This window comes from Jaculus jaculus, chromosome 6 (assembly GCF_020740685.1).
Source record: "Jaculus jaculus isolate mJacJac1 chromosome 6, mJacJac1.mat.Y.cur, whole genome shotgun sequence".
Taxonomy (NCBI): domain Eukaryota; kingdom Metazoa; phylum Chordata; class Mammalia; order Rodentia; family Dipodidae; genus Jaculus; species Jaculus jaculus.
The window spans coordinates 125,719,689-125,742,888 of record NC_059107.1 but is presented as its reverse complement, the minus strand read 5'-3'; the positions used below and the strand labels follow the sequence as shown (position 1 = coordinate 125,742,888).

Genomic DNA, 23,200 nt, shown 5'->3' with positions numbered 1-23,200 from the left:
TTAAGAATATATAGCCTAAATATGTTCATGATCATAATCTTATTGATATAAAAGGAAAGGATGGGTATTTTGAGGATAATTGGAGTTTGTTCCACATTTAAACAAAATTGCAACATTATCAAAATGCTTTTAAAAATAAATCACTCCTTAAGACCAGAATTCACGGGATTTGTTGCACATCCCTACATCTCATTGCAGTCATATGTTTAAATATATTTCAAATGAGTCCATAGTGTGCATAACACTTTTCAACTTTAAAATAAAAGTTAAAATTCTTGATATAGATAAATGGTGTTAAAAAAGACTATAAATGGACTTCATCACCCCTTCATTATTACAAACCATCCATGGAATCTTTTTGTCTATTCTTGGAGCATTCTCATTTACTTTGCTATCTTCTCTGCCTATAATCCCTATATTTGTTGTAGGCCTGGTACCTTCTAATTCTCCATGTTTCAACTCTAGTCACCACCTCAGAAAGTCTTCCTTAAATATTGATTTAGAATTATATCCTCCACACAATAATTGTACCCCATGAACATGGTTAATGTTTTTAGTACTTATAACTTTTTGAAGTTATTTCCTAAACTTATTGCTATTTAATATAAACTCTCACATATAATAGTTGGAAAATATGACACAGAATAAAGGAATGTTTTATAGGATAGCATTAATGAAGATATTCTGTAAGAAGAAAGGATTTCTCTTTCTTATCAAGCGCTATTTATCCAGAGATGCCCAGAACACAGTAAATAATGAAGGCATCAGCATCCCTGTGATTGTGTAACAAATCAATGAGAACTAAGTATTTAAAACAAAAATCATTTCTTATTTATCAGTTGTATGGTTTAGAAATTCAGGCAGGGCTCAGTTGAATAGTTCTTTTGCTGACATGAAATTTGCTAGATTTATTTATTTAATTACAGTCACACGGCAACTCATAGGTTGTTCTCTGTTAAGCCTCTGATCATTCCAGGGTTTACATTGCATTTCCTACAGTGTGGAAACTAAGATTCAAAAAAAAATTAAAGCTATAGTATCTTTTAAGGTCCAGTATAGACATTCCACAAAATCATTTTTACTACACTCTGCTAGTCTAAATAAGTCCAAGCCCAGCTCAAGCTCAAGGAAAAAGTAAGTAGAGCATATTTGAGGGGGTTTCTGTATGTATAGTGAAGAGACTGAGGAATTATTGCCAACTGTAGGTGGAGACCACAAACCTCTTTCTCAATTACTGTGTCAGTTACAAGCTATTCAGTGAGACACTAGTAGTTAATATAAGAGTTGAAGAATAGAATATATGAATTAGACTTTAAGCAGTTAAGAAGAAACTCAAAAGTTCAGTTGGAAAAGAGATATCTGAAGGTAGAAGGATAATCAACAGTGTGAGAAGCCAGAAAAAACTGACACCAAAATAGGACCCTGAAGGGAGACCAGGTAGGAAAATCCATGGGGATCTGTTGCCTCTGTGGGTTCACACTAGTGCTAACTTGAAGCTCTAGATGGATTGGACCAAAGCTAAGCAGGAGGCCACTAGCATCTGTATATTCTTTGTTTAGATTTGAAGCTGATATTGGTCAGCGAGGCCAGAAGTCTTAAAGAAGAGCTAGACTTGAGTGGAGGAACAGGAGGACATGACAGATCCCAACAGATACCTTTGTTCTTATCCCCTCAGGAAATGAAGTCTCCCACATCTCATGAAAATTCTTCTTTTGGCCTGAAACTGTACATAAGGAGGTTGGAGAACCTAATTTAAAACAGCATAAATCAAACAAATACATGTTTCATTATTAAATGTAAGGCAGATATCATTTAAAGTATATCCATGTAGTTCATTTTTTTTTCTATGAGTGACATTTTTTTTTCCATTATGTTGTAGAAATTTATTTTAAATAACCTACAATTGATTAAAAGGGAGTTTATGATAAAAATAGAGGATACTTGAGGAAAGATGTGGGGAGTAGATGCTGCACACACAAGTGCCATTTTTATACAAACCACCAGCATCACAAAAATATGAATTAAGAAATGGCCGGTGGGGGGGGTGTGGAAGGGTGGTGACAAAAACAAAAAGAAAGTAATCACACTAATGTGACTGCCAGGAGTTAAGGCAAACTTGGGTAGTTTACCACAAAAAATTCAAAATAGGGTAGTAAAGATGGCTCAGCAATTAAAGGTACTTGCTTGCAAAGCCTGATGACCCAGGTTTAATTCCCCAGTACCCACATAAAGCTAGATGTATCTGGAGTTCATTTGCAGTGGGAGGCTCTGGCATGTCCATTCTCTTTCTGTCTCAAATAAAATAAATAATAATTACCAAAAAAAAATGGCCAAGGAAAAGTAGCTATTATTATGAGGAAGCCAGAAAGATGATTTTATGAAATACCCAGCTTGCTTTGAGTTCTGTTTGGGGTACTGTAACAAAGTACTCTAAACTGGAGATTTTGCAAATTCCTTACAGTTACAGATTCTGTCTAGCAAGGGCTCACTTTGTAGTTCATAGATATGCCTTTTATTTCCTCACCGAGTGGAAGAATCAAGACAGGTGCCTGGTGTTGTTGTTATTGGTTGGGTTTAGGTTTTTCAAGACAAGATCTGTCTAAGTAACCCTGGCTGGCATGGAACTTTTAATATAAACCAAGCTGGCCTCAAACTTGCAGTGACCCCATAACCCAAATGCTGGGACTGTAGGCATGTGCCACAAATCTGGCTATGTTTTCTTTTTTTAAATTAAAAATATATATATATATATATATATATATATATATATATATATATATATATATATATATATATATACATTATTGACAACTGCTATACTTACAGACAACAAATTATGATATTTCCCCCCACTCCCTGACTTTCCCCTTCATAACTCTGCTCTCCATCATATCCCCTCCCTCTCTCTATTAATCTCTCTCTTAATTTGATGTCATCATCTTTTTCTCCTATTATGAGGGTCTTATGTAGGTCTTGACAGGCACTGTGAAGTCATGGGTATTGAGGCCAATTTCTGTTCAGATAGTTGCATGTAAGGAGTGGTACCCTTCCTTTGACTCTTACATTCTTTTCACTACCTCTTCTGCAATGGACCCAGAGCCTTGGAGGATGTGAGATGTTTCAGTGCTGGACACTCCTTTGTCCCTTCTTCTCAGTACTATCTTGACTTTTGGGTCATCCCAGTGGTCATTGCCAGCTGAAAAGAGAATCTTTTCTAATCAGAAGTGAGATTATCATTAATATATGAATATGAACATTAGTATAGTGCTTTCAGGGCAATTTGGTGAGAGTAATATATGCTTTTATCCAGACAAGAGCAAGCTTTATACCCCTAAGGCTCATGATTTCCCCTGCCATAGGCTTTTGATTAGGCTTTCAGTCCCAGGCATTACCTCCCATTGAGTGGGCCTTCAGTCCAATTGGAAAGCAGTTGGTTTCCCCCAGAGCAGACATGACACTATTGTATGACTTTTTCGGTCATTTGGCCTGTTTTGCCAAGCCTGAGGCTTCCAGTGTCCACTCTTTTCACCACTTATGACTTCTGTCTCCCGTAAGGCTGCATACATTATAGCTTCTTTTGAGCTTTCAGTTGGTTGGTCTACAAGAAGGTTTTCTGCTCAGTACCAGCTTGATTTCTCAGTGACTTTGCTGCTCAGGCATGTGAAGTCTCCAGCAAGAGGGTTCTATCATCTCTTTCTCAAGGTAAACCATGGACCTTGGCAATAGCCTGTGATGTTTTTGAAGCAACAGAGACCTCCCTGGCCAACAACTTACTGGAAGGTATCCCATCCCTGGCACTGAACATTTTCTAGTACCAATCCATGGATTCTGGATTTGCCATTATTCAAAAGAGTAGATTTTTATATGCTTGTATTATTCAGATTATCTTGACTTTTGATTGATCTTCCCCACAGCCCTCCTTTTACACAATCTCTTCCCCTGACTTCACGTAGGCCTTCCCCTCCTGTAATCTGTTCTTTTACTTACATATATACAATAACATCCCCTAAGTCCTTCCCTCTCCTCCCTCCATTATAGCCCTTTTCTAGCTTACTGGCCTCTGCTACCAATTTTTAGTTCCAGCTCACACAGAAAGCTATACATTTGTAGCTAGTTCCACATATGAGAAAGAACATGTGATGTTTGGCTTTCTGGACCTGGGTTACCTCACTTCATATAATCCTTTCCAGATCCATCCATTTCTGCATTTTTATTTACCACTGAATACAACTCTATTGTGTAAATGTACCACATCTTTATTATCCACTCATCTGTTGAGGTACATCTAGGCTGGTTCCATTTCCTAGCTATTATGAATAGATCAGCAATTAACATGGTTGTGCACATAGCTCTAAGGTAGTGAAAAGAGTCATTAGGATATATGCCTAGGAGTGCTATAGCTGGATCATATAGTAAAGCTATTTTTAGCTGTCTCGAGAACTTCCACACTGATTTCCACAATGGCTGTAGCAGATTAGATTCTGACCAACAGTGTATAAGGGCTCCCCTTTCTCCATATCCTCACCAACATTTATTGTCATTTGTTTTCTTGATGGTAGCCATTCTGACAGGAGAGCAATGGAATCTCAAAGTAGTTTTAATTTACAGTTCCTTGATGGCTAAGGATGCAGAACACTTTTTAGATGTGTATATGCCATCTGTATTTCTTCCTTTGAGAACTCTCTATTTAGGTCCATAGCCCATTTTTTTTTAATTGGATTGTTTGGTTTCTTATTCTATTTTTGAATTCTTTGTATATTCTGGATATTATTCCTCTGTCAGATGTGTAGCTGGCAAAGATTTTCTCCCATTCTGTAGGTTGTCTCTTTGCTCTATTCAGTGTTCTTTGCTGTACAAAAACTATAATTTCATGAGGCTCCAGAGGCTGACCTGTGCTTTTATTTCCTGAGCAATGGAGTTAATATTCAGAATGTCATTACCTATGCCAATATGTTGAAGGGTTTTTCTTACCTTTTCCTCTAGCAATTTCAGAGTTTCAGGTCTGATATTAAGGTCCTTAATTGGCTTTGATTTGATTCTTGTGCATGGAGAAAGACTAGGATCTATTTTCTTCCTTCTACATATAAATATCCAGTGCTCCCAGTACCACTTGTTGAAGAGGCTGCCTTTTCTCCAATGAATATTTTTGGCATTTTTGTCAAAAATCAGATGGCTATAGCTGCCTGGATTAATGTCTAGGTCCTCTATTCTGTTCTATTTATCTACATGTATGCTTTGTGCCAATGCCATGCTGGTTTTGTTCCTATGGCTTTGTAATATAGTTTAAAATAGGGTATGGTCATACCACCAGCCTTATTTTTGTTGCTTAAAACTGTTTTGGCTATTTGAGGGTTTTTGCGCTTCCAAATCCATTTTAAGATTGTTTTTCTATTTCTGCGAAGAATGCCATTGGAATTTTAGTGGGGGTTGTATTAAATGTGTAGATTGCTTTTGGTAAGATTGATATTTTCACAATATTGACTCTTCTAATCCAAGAACATGGGATGTCTTTCCATTTCTTTGTGTCTTCTGTAATTTCTCGCTTGAGTGTTTTAAAATTCTCATTGTAGAGATCTTTCACTTCCATGGTTATGTTTATTCTAAGGTATTTTATTTATTTATTTATTTATTTATTTATTTATTTAGAGGCAATTGTGAATGGGAGAGATTCCCTGATTTCACCCTCTGTGTGTTTGATGTTAATATATAGGAAAGCATACCCGGTAACACACCTCCTTGCATAAGGCTCTACGTCACAAATTGGTATCAGCTGGGACCAAGCATTTAAAATACATGTGTTTATGGGGAACATCTGATCCTGAACACCACATTTTTCTTTTTCTTTTTTCTTAAAGTTTTTATTTATTTATTTTGAGGGTGGGGGAGAGAGAGAGAATGGGAATGCCTCTAGCCACTGTAAGTGAACTCCAAATGCATGCTCCCCCTTGTGCATCTGGTTAAATGGATGCTGGAAAATTGAACCAGGGTCATTAGACTTCCCAGTCAAGCACCTTAACCACTAAGCAATATCTCTAGCCCCTACATTTTTCTTTTAATTTACCTTTGTATTTCTATATTGATAACCCTGCAGCAGAAAAATTGATTAACAAATTGTTACCATTGTCTTGTGCTCATGCTATTTTTATTATATTTTCTCCACAAAAACTGGTTAATTCTGAAAGTGAATAACATGAGGTGCTGAGCTGTGGGTAGCTTGCTCGAAGTCACATAACTATTGCTGCAGACACCAGAGGCTTCAGTTGCAGGACAATGAGAAATCAAACTGGAACTAAACTGGAAGCCTCCCGCCTGCTGACCAGATGTCATAATGCTGTAAAGTGCAATTTTGGCTTCCGAGGAAGAAAAGTGGTCAGTGGATCCTGTAAGCTATACAAATGGCCAACAAGTCAAGATGTGCCTACTGGGACAATGGAGGCATGACAATTGTGGGTAACCAATAGTTCTTTGTATCTAAGACCTGCTCTACAGGAAGGAATTCATGTCTGGCACTGAAAACCTTATTGAAAGCCTATAGTAGGAAAGATACTACTGTTTTTTTAGGCTACATTGATGTGCTATGACCATCAAATTGCCTTATAAATGCTTATGTTTATGCCCGCAGGTTAGTGCTGCTTTTGGATTTGCTTAGAGAAGCTTCTTTTTGCATCAGGCTATAAAAAGTGACTACTGGGGAGACTCAAAAGTCATCAACGTGCCGAGAATAGATGGCTGTGGAGTGCTCAGAAACATCTATATCACCTCCTCCAAGGCTCAGGGAACATTTCAGAAGTGGGATGGAAAGAATGTAAGAGACAGATGCTTTGGAACACTGTTTTCCAGATGTGACTTGACTGTCGCATGCATGACCTCACAGCAACTGTCTTTATCTGTCCAAAGCCTGAACAGTATTGGGCCCATCTACATTCTGTCATGGATGGTGGAGGAGGAAATACAAAAGGAAAAAAAGACCTTAAATTAGAAGAGGTATTAGTTGGAAAAAAGAAATCCAATGAAAGGTGAATGGGATATGGGAGACAAAAGAAAGTAACAGGAGGGGTTATGATCACAAAATACAATACATAAATATATGAAAATGTTACATCAAATAAAATTTTAAAACTCAGCTAGTTTCAGAAATAGAATTAAATGTAAGCTTGACATTAGGTTCTTGCTTACTTTGATATGCAACACTATCTCCTGATTTAAAGTTACTAAACATTTTAAGAGAAGCAATCATTTATTCCTTGTGTGATACCAATCAAATTAAGTACTTCAGAATGGATTCCAAACTAATAATTAAAGATTGAACAATTATACATGCAAATTAAGGTAAAATTTATTGGCTTTCTAAAGTAGTTAAAAAGGTGGTTGGCTGAACAATCATAGCAATTGACTTGTGTAATGAAAATGAATAACATATTACAATCTTTTGGTGAGATATATGTACATTCCTTATATATTTCTAGTTTGATTGTTTTGAGACATGTTTCTGCTAGGTATCCCTGGATGGTGAGATTCTTTATGTAGACCAGACTGACTTGAACTTGTGACAAATCTTCCTGTTTCAATCACTTCCAGGTGTTGGGATTACAAGTTTGGCCAACATAATTCCCAGTTCATTTTCCTTAGGTATTGTTAACATACAAATATATTTATAATTTATTTTAAATAGAAATTAAATAACATAGCTCTTAGCATCTTTGGGACCAATATACATACATTTAAAAAAAACTATGAAATTTTATAAAATTCTTGATTCTAGGAGGACTAGGCAGGGAAGAATACATTTTATTTTATTTTATTGGTTTTTTGAAGTAGAGTCTGACCTGGGAATCACTATGTAGTCTCAGGATGGCCTCAAACTCATGGTGACCTTCCTACCCCTGCCTCCCCAGTGCTGGGATTAAAGGCATGTACCATGTTTTAAGTTGGCTTTTAAAATATCAACAATGATGGAACAAACATTTATCTGTGGTTTTGGCTGATAAATCATGAGAATACTAACATAGCTTTGTCTATATTTAATAGTAATATAGGGCTTGAAAAATGGCTTAATGGTGAAGGCACTTGCCTGCGAAGCCTAAGTACCCAGATTTGATTCCCCAGTACTCATGAAAGCCAGATGCACAAAGTGGCACATGCATCTGGAGTTTGTAGAGGCCCTGGCATGCCCATTCTTTCTCTCTCTCTCTGATTCATTCTTTCTTAAATAAATAAGATATTTAATAAAAGAAAATTGTATTATAATTCTATAGTGTTGTGTCAATTATGAATAGAATGTCAAACTAATTATACATTAAACTATTACCTAGGTAATCACAAAACATGGATTTTAAGGTGAATTTATTTAAAGTTTACCTTTAGATTTTTACAAATGAAATGTGAAAAATGAAAATACAATTTAAAATAATTTGCAATCATATAAAATAGATTTGGTATTATATTCATCTATAGTTAGAAAAGACAAGTTAATCAAAGCATTTTTTGAGTTAAATATCTCAAAGTATCTGTGATGATTAATACTTTCCTACAGCTTTTTTTTTTTTTTTTTGCTGTAAAGACTAGAATGTGCTTTAAATTATTCTGAAGAAATTCTGAGAGGATTTTTTTTTTTTTTTTGCATGAGTTAGCTATTGGTATTTCTATAATACCCACATTTATTCAGTGAAATACATTGTAACTTTTTAAAGTTGAAGTTAGAGATAACTACATTTTTATGGTGTGTGTATGTGTGTGTCTCTGTGTGTGTGAATGCATACACACATGTGTGTAGTATGTGTGGTTTCTATGGGTACACATGGTACATGCATGTGTGCGTACAAATACACACTCCCTACACAAACACATTTTAATTCCCATGTATCTTTCTTTAAAGTTATTTCAACACAACTGTGTTGTGTGATATTGAGGTAGGCTTACCGCCCTTTCTCCTTCCCCAGGTATATCTAAGTTTCTCTAATTAGGTGTAATCATGTGGATAGACTGTCTCTAAAAACATGTAACTGAGTTGATGCATGACACTTCCATGCCTGGTCCTTAGTATGTTCCACCACATGTTTCCCCAGTAGCCAGAGAAGCCTTATGGCAGTATCCAATGTCAATTCTATAGATAAAAAGTAAAATACTAAGGACTGGTGGCATAAAGGAAATAATTTTGGCTTTTGATTGACAGCATAAGGCACGGTAGACTATGGAATTGTTACTTCAGATGAAGGAGAAAGAAATTTTTAGTTTTTTCTATCCACTCAATTAGGAAGAAATCATATTTTATAATAATGTAGTAAAAATAATTCACAGTGGTTTGACCACAATTAGTGAAAGAAGAAATAGATTTCTTATTTTCTGTAGTTCATGGGGTAAAGCTGATTCACTTAAACATGGGGTATATTCTTCCTCATAATAACATCAGTCTTGGTGTACCTTCCTCTCAGGTTTTTTCACTACGTAGCTCCACCTCTAATTCATGCTTTCTATGTTGCTTTTGCCTTTTTTTTTTTTTTCATTATAATTCAAGTTCCAAAAGTAGAGGTAGGGTTTGTATCTATTGCCGGAACAACCAGGCAAAGAATACATACTTATAAATTGAGAAAATAGCTGGGGGTGTGAGGGGGTGGGGTGGTATGCACCTTTAATCCCAGCACTTGTAAGGCAGAGGTAGGAAGATTCCTGTGAGTATGAGGCCAGCCTGAGACTCCAGCATGAGTTTGAGACAGCCTGGGCTAGAGTGAGACCCTGCCCTGGAAAAAACAACAAAAGAAACTGAATTGAAGAAATAATTTCTTTCATTCAATATATGACAAATTTCAAGTGGAGCTGCTATGGTGATGGTTAGGAAATGGAATCAGAATTGATGCCCATAAATTGATGAATAGATAATGAAGACATCTACGTATACACAATGTAGCTTCATTCAGTTACAAATAAATAGGAAAATTATGAAACTCACAGGAAAATGAATAGATCTCAAAAATATTTTACTAAGTGAGGGAACCCAGGCTGAGGAAGACAGATGCAATGTATTTTCTCTCATATGTGGATCCTAGTTTTAATCTGTAGAATTGTGTGTAAGATGGAGTAAGTGTCAGTAGTAGAGCCCAAGAAACTTTAAAACAGCCAAGAAGGAGAAGGGAATTAGAGACATATAAGCAGAGGGACAGAATACAGGGTTGGAAAGGTCTAAGCAGGGTCAGGGGAAAGGGATGGAGAAAAGGAGGTGGGTGTGGAGAAATATACAAATCCAAAGATGTTATGAATAAGCCATATGGAATCCTACTTCTTCATGAGCTAATTAAAAATATAATTTGGCACTGGAGAGATGGCTTAAATGGTTAAGGTACTTGGCTGTGAAGCCTAAGGACCTAGGTTCGATTCCCAGTGGCTAGAGGCCCTGGTGTGCCCCCTTTCTCTCTCTCTCTCTCTGTGTGTGTATATATACATATACATATACATATATATATATATATATATATATATATATATATATATATCCGTCTCTCTCTCAAATTAATAAATAAATAAAACTTAAAAAATAAAAATATAATTTAATAAAAAGGCACTTTGGGAAATAGTGCCCTTTAGAGGTGGATAATGATGTGCCCAGAACCATAGCTCGTTATATGAAAATCCCAGTACCAGGGACCTTCCACTGAGTTGTTGGTGAGAGAAATGTTTCAAGTCCCTAAAACAATACAGGCTATTGCCAGTGGCCTTGATTGCCCACCAGAACTCGATGGTAAGACCCTATTGCTGAAGACTCCACATGTTTCAGTGTGAGGAAACAGAGAAATCAAAATAGCACTGAGCTGGAAGCCTCCTCCCTGCTGGGTAGCAGTCATAGTGCTGGAAGGTGCTAGGGAGGCTCCTAGGGGGAAAATTCATCAACAGCCCTAACCAGCAGTGGGCTCTGTGAGCTACACAATTGGTCAGTGAGGCAAGATGTTCCCAGGGGTACTACAGTGGCATGTCAACTATAGGGAAACAAATGCCATGTAAATAGACCTTAAAACCACTCCATGGAAGGGAGTTAAGGCCTGATATTGAAGAAAGAGTCAAAAACAAAGGTTTGGAATGCTATAGGCCCTAGGTGGAAAGCTACCATTGTTCTCTGGAAAAATGGGTACATTATACCCATAAAATTGTTCTCTGAATGGTTATATCTATAGCCATAGTTAGGAATGTTCTCATTTTTGTCTAAAGAAACTTCTTTATTGAAAATTGTTCGTTATTAATTTATTTACTTGTACATGTGCATTGGCATACCACAGTCTCTTGCTGCAAATGAATTGCTATTCAGCTTTTCGTGGGTGGATGGAGTATTGAAGCCAGGCCAGCAGGCTTTGAAAGCAACACTCTGACTGCTGAGCAATGTCCTCAGTCCCTAGAGAAATTTCTTTTAGTAGATGGCAATGACAATCAGAGAAACCCAAGGCACATTATGGAGATGAGAGCAAGTGACAGTTGAATATTCAAAATTGGATGATTCACCAGTATCACACTCACTGGGGTTCAGGAAAAATTTTGGAGGAGGAGGTAAAGACATCAAAATAAAAGTACTATTTGGAAAGAGGAAATGGTTCACCTGGGATGGGAGAGGGGATACAAAATCAGATAATGGGATGAGATTATGATCAAATTATAGTATACTCATTCATTAAAATTCTCAATACAAAGTATGACAAATTTATTCCTCTAATTGTAAAAATGGCAAGCATGATTGATTAAATTAACAGGAAAGTCACATATGTAATCAAGATATATTATTAGTAAAGGGCTGGAGAGATGGCTTAGCGATTAAGTGCTTGCCTATGAAGTCTAAGGACCCAGGTTCGAGGTTCTATTCCCTAGGACCCACATTAGCCAGATGCACAAGGGGATGCACATAGCTGGAGTTTGTTTGCAGTGGCTGGAGGTCCTGGCACACCCATTCTCTCTCTCTCTCTTTCTCTGTTATTCTCAAATAAATAAATAAAAGTACTACAAAAATTATTAGTAAAACTCAAAGAGTAGAAATCTACTTTCTCAAACTTACGATAGTACAGTGATAATCCAATCCTTGGGAGGCCATGCTAGGAGCATCATGAGGTTAAGGCCAGCTTGAACTGCCCAGTGGGACCCTGTCTTTGTCTTAACAAAAATATGCTTTACCATAGTTTCAGTGGTTAGAAGTTCAAAATCAAGCATTTCAAGGTTTGTTCTGAGTCTTCTCTTGCTGGCTAATGGTTGGTTGCTATCCTGCCCTGTCCCCACATATATATCTAGTCTTTTTGGCCTTATTAGAAATGCATAGAAGTTCTCCCAAATGATCTCATTGTTGCTTAATGGCTGATGCAAAAACCCTGTGTTAGTTTTCTCATCTCTGTAACAAAATACCTGGTAAAACATACCTAAGAGATGAAGCATTTATATATAGGCTTCCAGAGTCAGAGGGCTCCACTGTGGTTCTTGGCCTCTTGTGCTTGGAATAAACCCTGTGATATGGGAAGAAGTGTTGGAGGAGTTATTCACCTCAATGCAGACAGGAGTCAGAGTGAGACAGGAAGAGGCCAGAGATAAGACACACCTGTCCCCCCTAGACCTACCACCTCCAGTGAGGCTCAGGCTTCTAAAGTTTTCAGAGTTATGTTAAACTGAGAGCCAATGGGGGCATTCTATACTCAAATCTTAGCAGTTCCTTTCTCTAAATATGCTGACATTTTAAGGATCTTTTTGTTCACAGTTCAGTATATGAATTTTGAAAGAAGATAATTTGATTAAAAAAGTTCTAGGGCCTGTAGAGATAGATTAGTGGTTAAAGCACTTGCCTGTGAAACCTAAGGACTCAGGTTTGATTCCACAGCACCCATGTAATACAGATACACAAGGTGGTGTGCACATTCCTCTGGAATTTATTTGCAGGTCTGGTGTGCCCATTCATTATCTGTATGCCTCTTTCTTTTTTTTTTCTCTCTCTCTCCTAGAAATAAATAAATAAATAAAATATTAAAATAATATTCTAACAGTTAGTGTATGTATCTACACCACTCTAAATTCCTTCACGGTACCGAGTTATTGATATTTGCAAAACCACCTAGGAAGTAAATATTTGTATAAACTCCATCTTAGAGATGTGAAAACTGAGGCACAGAGAGATGAAACACAGTAAGAGTAGCAGGGTAGGGAAAAGATGGAGGCAGCTTGGTCTTAGATCTGCTTTCTCAGCAAACGAATTAAGAGGTGCTGCATTGTGAGTGTACTTTTACTTTGAGAAGATGACTTTAAGCGTGGCTTCTTCACTGTCTGCCTTTCTGAAAATCATCTGTTCTCATTGGTTCACCCTAACTTTCTTCCTGGGAGGAATAATTGACAAGATGACCTAAAGCTCTCTTGCAAATTAGGACTAAATAAATGTCAGCTATTGTGGTAATTTAATCACTAGGAGTATATTTGTCACTTATATTTATGAGTAGCCTAGCTACTCAGCCAAGATAGGTCTATGTGGGGAAAATAGGTCTATCACAATGTGTATGAAAGAAGGTCAGACTATGTATGGTAGATAAACCTTTTTGGCTGCTTTAATAAATCTAATATGGTACCAAATATTGAGTTTGCATGCATTTTCATTTCATATCTAATTGAAGGATTAATTATTCCAAAATCCACTCAAAGGTGAGGAAGGAAAACCTGATCCTTGGCATCCATAATCAGGTGTGCCTCAGTTCCAGGCTTTGGTATTATTTGTGGTTGGACTGGAATTGGCAGTCAGTTGCTCTCCTTTGTATATCAGTTATTCCATGGTAGCAGTCCGCTTCAGGTTTACTGAGATGAACTTCTAGACAAGGCACAGTTATGGAAGAAGGGGTATTTATTGAAGCTATAGATTCAGGGGAAGTTCTATAATGGTAGAAGAAGCTGGCCCTGTTTTTATGGGTCCAAGCAGAGAAAGAGAAGCCAATGCCAAAAGTCACACAGCACACTTGTACTATCAGTGATATTCTGGTGGTAGTCAGTGGCAAGACATTGACACAGGAAGCAGTAATAACCCAACCAGACTTTCAAGGACTTATGCTACCCTTTTCCCAAATAGTGAAGGTTAAAGTTATTTTTGGTCAATAAAATTGAACAAACTTTTGGGGCATCTTTTTGGAGAGAAGGGAAAACACATTCAAAATTGAAACTGTTTCATTAGCAGATAAAATCATTCCTTCAAGCATATCCATTTTGCTTTCAGTGTTACTGCTCATATGGGTTAAGATAGTGCTTCACTTTTAGTGTCCTTAAGTTTTACATGCAGAAAAACCTGTGGTTCTATGTTGTGGTTTGTTTCTTAAGCATCCACTAAAGGTCCATGGGTTAAAGGCATAGCTCCTAGCTTGATGCTATTGCTGTTGTGGGGAATTTAGAAAGTGAGGCCTAGTAAGAAGTCTTTAGGCCCCTGGGAGGCTTTTTCTTGAAGTGGGTAGAGGGATCCTCTCCATCTACCCTTCTCTTTTGTTTTCTGGCCATGAAGAAGTGGTATACCTCCACTACACACTCCTGCCATGATACACGAATATCACTAGTCAAAGATTGCTATTGGGCCTGGATGGCAACCTAGGAAACTGTGAACCACATAAGCTTTTTTATGTTATAATGGATCATCAGAGCTATTTCTTTTTATACAGACAAAAAGTTAACACACTAAGAATATCATATATTCAATCTTTTCAGAAATAGTGCTACACATGGCTCTTTACAAAGGTCTATTTCTATGTATTTGTACATTCTTCCTACCAACAATGGAAAGAAATAATAACAAAAAGGAATTGACACTGGTGTGAGATGCATGCCCAATTTAGTTGCCAACTGTCCACCCACTGTTCTTTCCTTTGCGCCTTATGCCCGTGCAACAGTTTGAATGATCAAATTAAATGATGGCCCTAATTAACTCTAAGAACATTGCAAGCTTCTCACTGGAAAATCTGCTTCTTCTGGCTCATTTTCTTTCTCACAGAAAAGCTGCTTTATATTTACAGCTTATTACTCTCTGATAATTTATGCATTATTTGCCTACACACACATACACATTTAGCTAATCTTATTCTAACACCTTAATTCATGTGCTCATGGTCTGTGGCTTGAAATCTCCCCTTTTCTCAATATGGTTGCATAGCAACCTCTTTGTGTTGTGAACCACAGGAAGACTTGTTATTGAGTGTTCAGAGCAAATATTTCAAGCATTACTGAGCCAGAAGCTCTATACATTAATGTTTCTTCTTTTGCATTCTGATTGGGGTAGACTTGAAGTGGAACAGTTGATATCTGTGATTAATGAATGAAAAATAGAATTATTCCACACCAAAGATAAATGTATAGAAAATTTGGTGAAGCAACTGATTTGATTTTGTCCTTTGTTGAAGTGTGAATCTCAGTTTTTGACTTAGATTATAAATGGTGTGAATATAAAAGTTTACTGTTTAATCACATAAATTCATTAATATATTGAAGAAACAATTTTGCTACAAATTATGTTAGGATTTGTGGGTAGTGATGTAGCCCATATAAACAGTTTTACATGGGAGATTCACAGAATGCTTGAGTGCTATTTTTCATATCAACTAATATTCTTCCTTGGTTTTTGGTTCAGGTCTTTAATCTTCTGAGGGTCCAGGGTTCAAGGACAATGGTACCTTATGACCTTACTACATTGCAAGGAAAATTTAATATTTCAGAATAAAGTCCATTATGTTACTGTGGAAGGCCTAACAGGAAAATCTACAATGGAAACAATTGTTTATTTCTTTCTTTTTTAAAAAAATATTTTATTTTTATTTATTTATTTGACAGAGAAAGAGGGAGGGAGAAAAGGAGGGATGGAGGGAGAGAGAGAAAGAAAGAAAGAGAGAGGGAGAGAGAACGGGCACACCAGGGCCTCTAGCCACTGCAAACAAACTTCAGATGAGTGTGTCCCCTTTTGCATCTGGCTAACATGGGTCCTGGGGAATCGAACCTGGGTCCTTTGGCTTTGCAGGCAAACGCTTTAACCCCTAAGCCATCCCTCCAGCCCTATTTCCTTCTTATTATTCAAGGTTGCTACTTCTAGGATTTGTACTGTTGAAAATTCTTCCTTTTATATCCCATCTGTCTAATGCTCTGAATGAAAAGATATGCACACAGAAATGGTTCTTTTCTGATCCAGAAGTCTAGGGAGTCTTTTCTCCTGCTATACTTCACATTTGGTTGTATTGTACTGTGCCTTTTTTTTTTAATTTTTTTTTAATTTATTTATTTGAGAGCGACAGACACAGAGAGAAAGTCAGATAGAGGGAGAGAGAGAGAATGGGCGCGCCAGGGCTTCCAGCCTCTGCAAACGAACTCCAGACGCGTGCGCCCCCTTGTGCATCTGGCTAACGTGGGACCTGGGGAACCGAGCCTCGAACCAGGGTCCTTAGGCTTCACAGGCAAGCGCTTAACCGCTAAGCCATCTCTCCAGCCCTGTACTGTGCCTTTTAAAGCCATTCTTCAATTCATTATTCCTACATTTTTGAAGTTCTGGTTTTTTTTCTGCACTACCTGTTATTGTCTGTCCAGATAACTTCAGTTTACCAAAGGATACTGGCTCCAAATATTTCCATCCATTCTGAATTTGTATTTTTCCATTAACATGATTGAGAAGATAACAATATTAATTTTAATGAACTTCTAATGATGTTCCTAGACTACACTTATTTTTTAACATATTTTATTTCTTTATTTGTTTGAGAGAGAGAGAGAGAGAGAGAGAGAGAGAGAAAGAGAGAGAAAGAGAGAGAAGAGAGGCAGAGAAAAAAGAGAGAATGGGCATGCCAGGGCCTCCAGCCACTGCAAATGAACTCCAGACACATGTGTTCCCTTGTGCATCTGGTTTATGTGGGTCTTGGGGAATTGAACTGGGGTTCTTAGGCTTCGCAGGCAAATGCCTTAAATGCTAAGCCATTTCCCCAGCCCTAGACTACACTTACTGATGAGATAATGTATTTTACATTTCACATACAGATTCAAAAGTAATATTTTCTTAACTTTTGATCAGATGTAATAAATGCCAGGGTGTAGACCGTGCAAAATCAACCATCTAATGGAAAGGGCATGAAGTAAGGGAAGTGAACTAATGATTATTGAGCACCTGCTATGTCTCACTACTCACACATTATTCTCATTACTGCAAACAGAAATAAAGTATTGTAATATGACTCTGATGGGGGTAGACTTGAATCAAGTCATAGAGAAGGTAGGAACATTGGTCCATGTCACATAACAGAAATAACATGGGTGTTATTTGAGCCTATTTGACTCCTAAACTCTTTCCTTACACCCCATCCTGCAGTTTACGAAGCTGTTATATATTGACTGCTTGTTCTTTGTCAGGCCTTGGGTAGAAGATTTGTTTATATTTTACATGTATTATATTCTATCAGTGTTCTGGATACTACAAAAGATTTTTTAGTAATGGTTTTTGAATTCATAGATATTTCAGCATATTTAAGAAACTGATTAAAGCAATATTAAATATTAGATAAAGAGGAATTATATATGTAGGTACAATAGGAGCTGAGCAGAAGTACTTCACTAATCTTATCAGGTAAGCTTACAGGTCAATATCCAGGAAGTACATATTCATTAACTGCTTTTCATTTAAAATATCAGTGAAAAGTTTGCTTACTTATTGTAAATTATGGGAACTGCTTTTAACTCCACATATGATGCCATTTTTGAATCTTGGGTGATTGTGGAACAAATTAATATATTCCAACTGTACCACTTATTACACATGTGAGTCAAGGCAAATTGAATACTATTTTGTATTTAGATTTCTTCTTTGATACACTCTACATGATAATAGCACCTAATTTATAAAACTGTGGACATATTTAAATGAAAACTTGGGCTGGAGAGATGGCTTAGCGGTTAAGCGCTTGCCTGTGAAGCCTAAGGATCCCGGTTCGAGGCTCAGTTCCCCAGGTCCCACATTAGCCAGATGCACAAGGGGGCGCACGCGTCTGGAGTTCGTTTGCAGAGGCTGGAAGCCCTGGCGCGCCCATTCTCTCTCCCTCTATCTGTCTTTCTCTCTGTGTCTGTCGCTCTCAAAAAAAAAAAAAAAAAAAAAAGAAAACTTTAGAAATAATGATTGATGATGACTAAATTAATATTTATTTTTAACTATTTTATTTATTAAGAGAGAGAATGGATATATCAGGGCCTCTAGTCACTGTAAAAGAACTTTATTTTTTTTTAGGCAATTGTGACTGGGAGGGATTCCTGGATTTCTCCCTCTGCATGTATGTTGTTAGTAAATAGAAAAGCTACTGATTTCTATGTATTTAATTTGTAGCCTGCTACACGGCTATAGGTGTTTATTACCTCTAACAGTTTGCTAGTGGAGTCTTCAGGGTCCTTTATGTATAAAATTATGTCATCTACAAATAATGATAATTATGGCTCATAATATTCAGCACTAATTTTTTAATACATGCAAAATTCAAAAGAATCAAAAAATTCAAAAGTTTTGTAAAAATAGAATTAAACTAAATAAGTTTCAAGTACCTTATGTGACAGCCACTCTGTACTGTACCCAATGTTTAAAATGAAAGGTTACTGAACCCATGAAAATATCTCTGTAATATTTCCTTAGACTTAAAATAGATAATTTTAAATGTATTTATAGTATTGCAATGTAGTATTCTGAGCTTTTAAAATAACAAACAGTTAAAAAATTATAACAAATTACACAAAAATTTGCATTAAAAAAATTAAAATTATAGAAACCTATATGTAAAACAAGAATCACAATTTACATTATAAAGACAAGTCTCATCATTTAAAAGAATTCCAAGGGCTGGAGAGATGGCTTAGCAGTTAGGTGCTTGCCTGTGAAGCCTAAGGATCCTGGTTCAAGGCTTGATTCCCCAGGACCCACATTAGCCAGATGCACAATGGGGTGCACGTTTTTGGAGTTCGTTTGTAGTGGCTGGAAGCCGTGGCGTGCCCATTCTCCTCTCTCTCTCTGCCTCTTTCTCTTTCTGTCTGTTGCTGCAAATAAATAAATAAAAATAAACAAAAAAAATTAAAAAAAGAATCCAAGCTGTGAGATCACAGTATAAATTATAGCCATAAATTAATTCATTTGGTTTCAAAGGTTGTCTAGTAAAAACTGAAGGATGTAGTAGACACATGCATAAGATTTTTTAAGGGTTTATAATATTGCCAAACTGTATCTTGAAGCAAGGCAACAGTACAATTTGCACATTATTACCATTTTGGTAATATAGGTGAAATTGGAAAGAAATTAAATAACAACTAATAATAAATACATGTCTTATAGCAAATTGCTTAAATAAAATTCCAAGCCACAGAATAGAAAAAGGCTTCCTTCTAACTTGCCAAACTGAAAAAAAGGAACTTCTCACAAGTCTTTAGTCCTATATGCTCATATGTTATGTGTGTGTTTTGTTTTTTTTAAAAATCATAATGTATCTTCAGAGTAGAGCTAACTATATTTCCATGCACCTCAGGCACATTTGTAAAGTAACTCCACCAGTTTCTATGGCCAATAATTTGATACAGATGTAAAAAGCATGCCCAAAGCTGGTAAAAATACTATGGCATACAGGCAACACTATTGGTCTAAGGCTAAAGAATTCAAGGTATATATTCCTGCCTTGAAGGATTACAGTCACTGGAGGGTCCAAGGTGGCTGTGGGGTTGGGATGAAAGGAAGAAGTACCAATTAACCTGGACAACAGCTATCAGTTGACATTCCCAGGAACTGACACTATCAAAAGTTGTGATATTGGTGCTTCTGTATAACATTGAATATTGCTTCAAAATTCTGTTGTATGACATTTCCTTATACATTAAGGATAACTGACTTGTCCATACAGTACATTTTCAGCAGTCTCAAATATATTTGGAAATTTCCAAGTGACAAATAAAAAAAATAGTGGCAATTATCAGAAAGCACAAGTATGAACAAGTGATGGGAAGGGCTAATGATTTTCTGCTCATAACACAAAACACTGGGAATCCACAAAAAATATTTTCCCCTTGTACTGAAGTAAATTGTCATTAAAAGATTTCCCCCCAATTTCCAGAATGAATATATTTTAGAAGGTTTACAAGGCTACCACAAGTCTTCTAGATCTCCAGCACCCCCATCACTTTGTCTGTGTGTATTCAATCTACTATAAGCAGCTTCAATAACATTGCACTTGCCAGAAAGGCCTCCCCCAGGAGGTAAATCTGGGATACTTTCTGCAGATAAAATGCCCATGACATGGGCAAGATCAGGCATTCCTTCATCACCAGATTTCTCCATAATTTCTTCAACTTGGGATTCCAAGTACTTATTCAACTGGGAATCCTTTTTCACTGCTTCCTCTGAGACCTTGGGGGCATTAGAAAAACAAACTAATACAATACTCATGTTATCCCAACTTCCCTTATGTAAACAAGTATCCAGTACTCAATTGCACACATTTTCCAGGTCATCAGATACCTCAAGGCTAGACTTTACAAATTCACAGAGCTCCTCATTACTCATAACAACCCAGATCCCATCACAAGCCAAGATGACAAATTCATCTCTTCTGCTCTTAGAATTTTATAAACCTCAGGCTCTGGAGAAACAAGTTGTTCTGTTGTGCCGTCCACACATTTGTAATCATAGTCAGGCAGAGTAGGAAACACTGCAAATGAACCATTAGTGTGCTGGATCATCACTCTGCCTCTGCATTTTGGATTCACTCCTTTCCCCCTGGGTTACAAGGTTTGTGATCCTGGGTAGAAAAGCAGACTTGTTTGTTCCTATACAAAAGAGCACGCGAATCACCACAGCTGGTAGAGTAGATGTGTTTAGGTGAAATTAAAACTCTCTCTGCAGTTGAACCGCTCCTGTCCATCCCATTTCTGAGGCCTGAAAAGTTATGAATATATTCATCAATTTTCAAAAAGCCAGTTCTGATTTCAGTCTTGACATTTTCCACAGAAGGCTCAAGAGCAGATTCCGACTTGCCAGCTGCCCTAAAGTCTTCATTAGTAGTGATGTGTTCTAATGAATGTGTTGAGCAGTAATTTGTTACTCAGGAACCTATGTTCTTTTTTCTATTATTAAGTAGAAACTTTGATGATAACATCATTTATCTCCTTCCTGTTTCCATTCCACTAAGGGTTTGTTGATATTTACCATGTAGTTGTAGGTTATGCATTAGGAGAACAGCAGTTTGTCATTGTGATTGTGGGGAGGACTATGTCTCTGGATATTCCTTTATTAATTAAAAAGTATTTTGTTTATTTATTTGCAAGAAGAAGGGGAGAAAGAGAGAGAATGAATGGGCATGCCAGAGCTTCTAGATTCTGCAAACAAACTCCAGATGTATGTGCCACTTTGTGCATGTGACTTTACATGGGTACTGGGGAATTGAACCTGGGTTGTTAAGCTTTTTAGGCAAGTGCCTTAACCACTGAACAATCTTTCCAGCCCCAGATATGTTCTTTTCTTAAGATTTTTATTTTATTTTATTTATTTGAGGGAAAAAGGAAAAGAGAGGAGAGAGAGAAGAGAAAGAATGGGTGTGCCAGGGCCTCTAGGCACTGAAAATGAACTCTAGACGCATGTGCCAGTTTGTGCATCTGGCTTTATGTGGTTACTGGGGAATTGAACCTGGGTCACTAGGCTTTGCAGGCAGTTACCTTAACCACTGAGCAACCTTTCCATTCCCAGATATGTTCTTATTACTAGAGAATTTTGCATGTTCTTTCTTATGAGCTGTCTTTATTTCCTCCATAGTAAGACAATGTTATTAGTTTCAGGTTATGGTGTAATTTTTTTTTTCTTTTTACAGCATGCCTTTTTAAAAAGTTGGAGTCTTTTATAGGTAGTATTGAACTGAGAGTGAGAATGGTTCATGGAAATAGAATTAGGAAAGGGCACATTATTCAGTCCATGCTTTCAAAAGTAAAGCCATAACATATTACAACAATTAAATGGTAGAAAAGGCCTTAGTAAGGAAGGGTTAAGCGCTATACTACTATAATGAAGTGAGCTAATTAAAAATACAATGTATAAAAAGCCAGCTTAGGAAGAAGTACTCTCTATGGGTAGATAATGCTGTACCAAGAATCCATAGGTAGTTACAGGAAAATTCCAATACCACGAGTGTGATATCTTCTAGCACACTGTTGCATAGGAAGGTCTTTGAGATGCCCCTATGATAGTAAAGACTACTGCCAATATTGTTGTTTTCCTACAAGAACTAGATAGAAAGATCCTATTGCTGAAGATATCAGATGCTTCAGTTTTATGACAGAGAAATCAAATTAGAACTGAGCTGAAATCCTCTTCCTTACTGGCTAGCTTTCATAATGCTAGAAAGTGCTATGCAGCTTGCTGGGTGAGAAAAGTCACCAACAATCTTATCCAGCAGTGGGCCCTGCAAGCTCTACAACTGACCAGCCAGACAAGATGTGTCCATTTGTTCAATAGGGGCATGACTGCTATGAGGGTAAACAATCACTCTCTGATTTGATTTGAGGCCCACTCCAAAGGTGGGAATTCATGCCTAGTACTGAAAACCTAGTTTAAAGATTATGACTGGGAAGGTTATTGGCCCCCCAAAAGGATGCTGTTATTGTTGTTTAGCAGAATGGATATTTTGTGCCCATTACATTACCCTCTAGATATTTATGCTTATACTATAGTTAGCACTGCTTTCACCTTTGGGCCAAGAAGTTGCCTTTTGCAGATTGCACTGGGCAATTGATAGATTCCAAACTCTGTAGAATGCTCAATGCTAAATGAGACATGTATATCACCCTCTTCAATGAGTCTATGGGAACATTTCAGAAGAGGTGGAAGACAGTATGTAAGAGCCAAAAGATGAGGGAAGTGGTTTGGCATGCTCTCCTCTGGACCTGAAGTGGCCCTTGGATTCATGACCTCACAGTAGCTCTCAGTACCTGCACAAGACCTGCATAATATTGGGCCTATCATCATTCCATCATGTGTATGAAAGAGGGCAAAAAAGACGTCAAAATAAAAGAGGGACTAGTTGGGAAGAAGACATTCGGTGGAAGGGGGACAGGAAGGGGAGAAAAAAGAAGGTAATGTGAGAGGATTATGTTCCAAACATTATAAATGTATATGAAAATTGTAGTAAAAAGTTGAAGAAGTCAATTTTGGTATGTATTTTGCTGGAATTTTCTTATTCAACTG

The 23,200-nt window shown here is 37.1% G+C and overlaps 1 pseudogene; it reads right to left on the bottom strand.

Moving 5' to 3' along the window:
* Window positions 1–20,110: 20,110 nt before the first annotated feature.
* On the bottom strand, window positions 20,111–21,122 carry LOC101603929 (annotated as a pseudogene).
* Window positions 21,123–23,200: the final 2,078 nt, after the last annotated feature.